The sequence below is a fragment of the Ochotona princeps genome, chromosome 5, assembly GCF_030435755.1.
Source record: "Ochotona princeps isolate mOchPri1 chromosome 5, mOchPri1.hap1, whole genome shotgun sequence".
Classification (NCBI taxonomy): Eukaryota; Metazoa; Chordata; class Mammalia; order Lagomorpha; family Ochotonidae; genus Ochotona; species Ochotona princeps.
The window spans coordinates 94988532-94996656 of NC_080836.1; positions in this window are offsets into that span (position 1 = coordinate 94988532).

The window sequence follows — 8125 nt, forward strand, 5'->3', positions numbered from 1 at the left end:
AGTTCTTAAATGCTTTCAGAGTCAATCATTTTTTTCCTCTTAACCTGGGCTTTCTTGCTGTGGTGTTGCTGGACTTGATTTGAAATGGGGACAGAGGTAAGTGGCAGCCTAATTGATACTTGTTGGCATATGTTAATTACAGGCAAGTGGTGGTGAGCCTCAGCACGGCCACAGGTGTGACGAGCAGTATATCACAGCGTGCTGTGATGCCGACAACCACACCTCTGACTTCTTGATACTGGAATGTCCTTTCACCATACGTGGGAAGGTCACCGTGTGCTCAAAAGATGTTACGGGCACTGCTTGTTAAGGTAACAATGGTAGTAGAAGGCTTTCACAGATGATATATACTGCTAAAGCAACTACCCTAATTCAGATCCGCATTATTTCACCCATGTGGTCTGCCTTTAAGCACTCCCGTTTGCTATTTGAAGTGAAATAACCCAGAAAACCAACACTCTTATTTACAAGGGCCTGTCTAGGACACTGTACTTACAGCAACATGTATGTACTGCCCAACATACAGAGCACCACAGGCATATGAAACTCCAACCCGTTCTGTGGAGTTCTCCCAGGAGGAAGACAGAGGCTCGGAGAATTATAATTCAACCTCCGAATGATTAAGGATATAGGGAAAAGAGAACCATGCCATGGGCATTGGAGGAGCAGGAGAGTGATCCCAGCTTGAGAGCTGCAGCGATTCAAGACAGGCTTTGTGGACGATGTGCCTGGATGAGACAGACTTAAAGACCAGATGGGGCTGGCATGGGGCATGTAATGGGAAGGGTGGGGATGGTATTCCGTGCCTAGAGGGCTTCTTGTTGGAGACACCTAGCCACACTCCTCCAGCTCTCCATGTTGGAGTTTGTGCTTGTGGGCAAGAATAACTGTCAGGGATGGAGTAGAGGATCACCAATGGGCTTTGACTTTGCAAAACCAAAGCACGAGAACAGAAATGTGGTGTGCGATACCCCTTCCTGTGCAGTGACATCTGGGAAAGAGTTCACAGCCTCCTTCTCAGCATTCTGCACTCAAATATGGCACCCTCTCCTCCATCTCTGAACTTTCATTGTACAATCTTACTCACAGGTCCTCTTGCTCTGCTCAAGGTGGAGACCAGCAGTGGCTGGGGATCAGTTCATACCTTTCATGTCTACTATCTCCTTCAGTCTTAGTTCAGTTCCCTGAAATCCTCCTGTGAAATTTCACCTGCAAAAATAAAAAAAAAAAATGACATGGCTGCAGTGTCCCATGGCATGGATATGGACTTGGTCTGGGAAAGGGGTTGCCAGACTAGGCTAGACTCCAGGACCCACTGGTATTCATGAGAGCCAAGGACAGTGTAGGACGGGCTAGGCTAGGTCTAGGCACCTGCTGAACAACGTGAGAGCCATGTCTGAGTGGGGACCAGGTGTGGCTGGGCTGGAGAACTCAACAGTAAGAAATGGAATGGGTGTAGGCCGGTTGGGCAAGGCCACTGTTCCTACCAGGACAGGAGGTGGACTAAGTCAGTCTGGGCCAAGGACCCATTCGTTTGCACAAGATCTGCCACTAGAAGGAGACATGATAGAGGAGCTTGGGGAACTCCTTTGTCAGGATGCAGTCCTTGCAGGTGAGCGCAAGAACCAAGGCTGGGAGCAGCCCAGACCAGGCCAGGTTAGAGCACCCGCCAGCATACCTGTGGTTCAGGTCTGGGGTTAGACCAGGCTAGGCCAGTTCATAACACCACTGGCAGATCTTAGAGCCAGGATGGGGAGCAGAACAGGCCAGGCCAGACTAAACACCAGCCAGTTCTCATTAGGGCTGGAACTGGGGCCAGACTGCAGCATCTGCCAGCAAATGCTGAAGTGAGGTGGGCCATGCCAGACTGGGCCACAGCACCCATGAGACCCAGGGTTGGGGAGGGGGATACGTGACTGGCAGGGGGAATGCAGGGGACTTGCACTGGTGTCAGAACTGGGCATACCAGGCCACCTATTGGTCTGCATGTGAACTGGGTTGGGGAAGAGCCAGGCTGGGCTACCCGACTATTCACTGGTGCATGCAAAGCCAGAGTTAAGTGCAGGCTCATTGAGCTTTACTGCAACATCAGCTGGCAAGTGCTGGGACTGGAGACAAATCCTGTCAAGCTACACTGCAGAACCACCTGGAGATTGCGAGATCTGGGACTGGAAGTGGGCCCAGTTGGGAAACGATGGGCACCTCTGATGGACTGCAACTCTCATGGGTGAGCATGAGAACCAAGGCTGGAGATGGGTTGGTAGGTAGTGGCACCCATAGGCATGAGTGTGGGCTGGACAGTGGGGTCGGTTAGGTTGAGCTAGGCTTCAACGCTCAATTTACACGCATGAGAGCTGAATGGGATGTGGGACAGGGGACCAGTCTGCTGTACATCCTGGCAAGCACAGGATCCAGGGCTGGGGGCGAGTTATTCAGGGCAGGTTAAGTGGGGGCTACTGGGGGTTGTTCTGACTGAGCTGCAGCTCTCGCTGGTGTACATGAGGGCTGAGTGTGTGGTGGGCAGGGTTGGACTAGACCACAGTATCCATCGGTTTACATAAGAGATAGGGCTAGAGATAGAACTGAACCAGTAATTGCAGCAACTACTGATGTGGGTGGTGGACTTAACAGGACACCATGCTGACAAGCACACACAAGAACCAGGTCTGGGACCACTTCAGACGAGGTTTAATTACAGATCTTCCCAACCAAACCACTGGACTCAACTCCAACCATGGGGAGAACCTCAGGATCTGTGGTTTGACTGTTAATTACATGTATTGGAACTGGGCATCCTCAGTGGCCTAGATGGAGCAGTGGATGGCACACCAAGATGCATATGGATGACATGGCAGTCCACTGGGGTCTGCAGAGGACATCTGAGAGTTCCACAGCAGAGGAGGGCAAAACAAGTTGGTCAACTACCCCAGCCAAGCATTGACAGCAAATTTCTTGGCAAATGGAGATTCTAAGGTGGACTGTCAGGCAATGCTCCTTGGAAGGATTTCGTCATCCTTGGACCAGCTAGATAGCATTTCAGAACCACTGAAACCTCTTGAACAGAACCCTCAGAGCATGCTCCATATTGGGGACCCTGGGATGACATGGTGGACCCTTCCCCATTCCTGGGGACTGAGGCGGTTGGGAGGCTGGGGGTGGCTTCTCCCTTTACTTCCCTTCTTTCCCCAGATACAGGAAGAGAAAAAACAAATTTAGAAACAATAATCTCGCTCACTGTCCCATAATCCTTCCTTGACCCTCCCTATCCTAAATAACTATATAAATATCATCAAAAATAAATTTTAAATAATGGTGAGAGGAAAAAAACCAAATGTATATATTTACTTGAAGAGAGAGATCTTCGATCTACTTGGTCACTCCCCAAATGACCCCAGCAGCCAGGGTTGAGCCAGGTTTAAGGCGGGAACCTGAACTTCAGTTGGGGTCTCTCCGACATGCGTGGCAAGGAAGCACAGTTGCTTCCTCCCAGGGTGCACATTGGCAGGAAGATAGAATTGAAAACGCAGCCACTCCGAGGCATCCCAGTACGGGACACGGGAGGCCCAGCATCCACTTAACTGTTGTGTGAAACTCATGTCCCTGTCATTTTTCACCGTGATCCAGGCTCTAATGGATCTCTTCAATGATGATGAATGAAGATGTCATTTTCTATTAAGAGGCTACAAAGCCAAATGGAATAGCCATATTACTCAAGTTAGACATGAAAGTTTTCCTCAAAGCTGCTTGCATTTTTTTCTTGTTGTTGTTTGTTAAGATTTATTTTTAGGGCTCGGCAGCGTGGCCTAGCAGCTAAAGTCCTCGCCTTGAATGCCCCGGGATCCCATATGGGCACCAGTTCTAATCCCGGCAGCTCCACTTCCCATCTAGCTCCTTGCTTGTGGCCTGCAGGGAAAGCAGTCGAGGACGGCCCAATGCTTTGGGACCCTGCACCCGCGTGGGAGACCTGGAGGTTCCAGGTTCCTGGCTTCGGATTGGCGCAGCACCAGCCATGGCTGTCACTTGGGGAGTGAATCATCGGACCAAAGATCTTCCTCTCTGTCTCTCCTCTCTGTATATCTGACTTTGTAATAAAAAAAAAATCTTGAAAAAAAAAAGATTTATTTTTATTGAAAAGCCAGATATATATAGAGAGAGGGAGACAGAAAGATCTTCCATCCGCCGCTTCATCCCCCAAGTGGCTGCAACAGCTGGAGCTGGGCCGATCCAAAGCCAGCAGCTAGGAGCTTCTTCCAGGTCTCCCACGCTGGTGCAGGGTGTCAAAGCTTTGAGCCATCCTAGACTGCGTTCTCAGGGCACAAGCAGGGAGCTGGGAGAGAAATGGAGCAGCTGGGGCACCAACTGGTGCCCACATGCGATCCCAGCGCATGTCATGCAGGACTTTAGCCACTAGGCTACTGCACTGAGACCTTGATTTTTTTTTTAACTCAAATTGTAAATGCATGAAAAATCATATGGTGATTCTTCATTTCTGTAAACATAAGGCTTTAATAAATGACTATGGACACAGTGGTTGAAAACAACCCCACATCTGTTGTTTCAGGGCACACCTGAAGTACAGGCTTGAACATTTACATATTAAGAAGGCTGAATGTGGGCTATGAATAGAATGTTAAGTTCTTAAAACTGTAGCCACATGAGACAAGAGAGTTATGGGAAGCCACATTCTTCTTCCTTTTCCACGCCTGTCTATATGGCATGCAAAAACAAACAAGAAAATCTAGGATGTAACTAGGAGTTCAGGCTGTAATGTTTCTTCAGCACTCTGCTAGCCTTGCTCTTGCTGTATCAGGATGCCCTCGACCACAGCCAAGCTGCATGCTTTCCAAGCAGGTATTCCCAGTAGTCAAAGCCTCTTCCGTATCCACAAAGTGATCCACAGATCACTGGGAACTGGGCGGTTTTAATGCTGGTGCCTGCAAGAATCTCCTAATCTGCCTGCATCCATCCATGGGCCTGCAACAGCAATGAGGCCTTCTGGGTTTCTAGTGTACATGCTGTTACATGGGAACTAGATGGACAGTGTTAAGGCTGGAGTAAATTTATGCACATGCACACGAAACAGAGCACTTTAACCATCTTAACTGGACACTGACAAAAAGATGCTTAATTATCTTAAGCATCCAGAGGGATTTCATTATACCCCCAATACATGTCCTAGGCCATCAGTGTGACAAGTGTTAGGCAGTGACCCCTGGCCCAAATGATCTCTCCTGCCCACAGAATTATTTGCTTCCGATGTCTCTCTGGCTTATCTTGCTGCAACGGCCTGTACAGCACCCAGTGCTCTTGACTTAAATGTTCTGCTCAAAAAAAAAAAAAAATAAAAAAATGTTCTGCTCAAAATTCACAGGTAAGACAACTCCAATTCATCGCATCCAACCCAGCCTGGACTTCTGCCCTGTATCTGTCCAGCACCAATGAGAATGCGCACCGAGGCTGCATCCCTCAGTCAGTTGCTTGTTGTACCTGAACAGGTGCCTGTTTTATGGATGGGGTGTATTTTCATTCCCTATGAGAAAATATTGTGACTTGTAGAAAGCAGAAACATTTTTCTACCAGGTTTGGTATCAAACAGAGACATTTCCTATCTTCACCTTTCTGTCTTAAAAAATCAGATTCATTTCCTGTCTGGCAAACCCTCTAATTCCGGTGCTGCGGATGCTCTCAGGCAGCCTTGGCAGGGCATCCTAAGATGGATTGTGCTTTCAAAATATTTGCTAATGACAATCCTGCCATGTTCGTGGTCAAACCTAACAGATGAAGAGTAAAGAACAATGCTGGTTGCTGTCAGTGGGTGACATGACTCTTAAAAACTTTCAGGATGTTTTGTAAAAACAAACAACACGTGAAGGAGTGGAAGCTGTGGTACAGTGGTTAAGTTTCTGCTCGAGACTCCTGCATCCCTCTTACTGGGATGGCCCCGCTGTTCCATTTCAGATGCAGCTTCCCACTTACCCGTATATTGAGCGGTGGCTGATGGCGTGACTACCTGGTTTCCTGCCAGCCACGTGGGGAATTCCAGATGGAGTGCCAGCCTCCTGGCTGCAGTGTGTACTCGCCTCTGCTGTTCTGAGCATTTGGGGAGTGAACCAACAAATGGGAGAACCGTCCCTCTACTTTTCAGATAAATGTAAGCATTAAAAAAAAAATAAAATCTTCCAAGAAAACTCAGCATTCTGGATAAGTAGGTAAATGATGTGAATCATTGAGTCAGCTGTGATCTCCACCTCATGTTAAGGTGTTGCAACCCCATTTATGTCATGTATCTTCTACGTCATTCATCTGTTAAGTCCATTTATTTTCCATTCTAACCATTTCCTCCAATTAGTAACCAAAAATATTAAAAATATGAAACCAGATCATATGGAAAAGATTTAACACAACAGCCATGCAGGGATGCCAGACTTTAACAGTGGACTTAATCTCTAAATCAAATGTCAATGTTGTTTTCGTCTTTCATACTGCAGCAGGTGTGTCCCACCCAGTGAAGGCTCTTGGCAGTCGCCAGACCGACCTGGCTGGAGCTCGTTTGCTTCACAGCGAACCGGTGTGTAAGATGATCAGCCTGTGGTGCCTCAGTGCCCAATAAGCTGCAAATTCACACACGGAGCAGCCAATAACCATCTTCCTTCTACAGCTTCCTGCTCCAGAGCGCATAAACACTACTGGGATGCTTGGATTTGATCTTTCCCCTTCATGCTAGGCTATCCAATCAACTATTGGTGGATTTTCATTACAAGTGATTTATTATTATCCAAAAAATATGAAGATGGCTGATTACCAACAGAACAAATGGTTCCACCCTCGGCAGCAATGGCTGTCACATGATCCAGGAGCCATGACTGAATCACTGAGAACCTCACAGAATGTCTTCATTAAACAGTTGTAGGCCAGGAAGCACACACCTTGAGCAGAAACACCAATTATAAACTACATGCCGTTTTACATTACATATCCATCAGCTGCTCTTACACTTTTTCTCTCTGGCTTCACTGAGGTGTAATGCGCATCTCAGCTACACCTACCACTTGAATTCAGGTATAAAATATTTGCATCACTCTAAAATGTCCTTTTTTTAATGTGTTTTTTTAGGGGGGCCAACACAATGGCACAACTGGCTAATCCTCTACCCACAAGCACTGGCATCCCCTATGGGCGCCGGTTCTAGTCCCAGCTGCTCCACTTCCCATCCAGCTCCCTGTGGCCTGGGAAAGCAGCTGAGGATGGCCCAAAACCTTGGGACCCTGCACCCGCGTGGGAGACCTAGAAGCTCCTGGTTCCTGATCAGCTCAGCTCAAGTTGTTATGGCCTTTTGAGGAGTGAACCAGAGGATGGAAGATCTTCCTCTCTGTCTCTCCTTCTCTCTGTAAATCTGCTTTTCCAATAAAAATAAATCTTTAAAAATACATTTTTAAATATATACTTTATTTTTATTTAAAAGGGCAGAGTTATGGAAAGAATCTTCCCTCTGCTGTTGGTTCACTCCCCAAATGGCTGCAACGGCTGGAGCTGAGGAACTTCCTCTGGGTCTCCCATAGGGGCCCAAGAACTTAGGCCATCCTCCACTGCTTTCCTAGGCCCTGAATAGGGAAATGAATCAGAAGTGGAAAAGCCAGGATTCAAATTAACTCTCATACGGGATGCTGGTGCTGCAGGGGAAGGCTTAACCTACTATGCCACGGTGCTGATCCATCCTTTCTTCTTACAAAAGATTTATTGTTATTTTAATTAATTTATTTATAATTTACTTACATTTATCATTTCTATTTACTTTATTCATATTTATTCAAGGACTCAGGTTGTTCTTCGCTGCCTTTCCGGAGTCTTCACAGGGAGCTGGATTGGAAGTGCAGCACTGGGACCGCTGCAGATCTGTTGCAATGTTCTGTCTCCAAGGATCACAGACAGAGGACATGTATCTTCAAATACTGTAAATACTTGTGTTTTAGGTTTTTCTTTCCTTTAAAATGACTTCAAAATTGATAGACTATTATTGATTTTTTTATTTGAAAGGCAGAGAGACATACAGAGAGAACTCCCATTCACTGATTCAGATCACAAACATGGACGAGAGCTAGGGCTGGGCCAGGTGGGATTCAGGAAT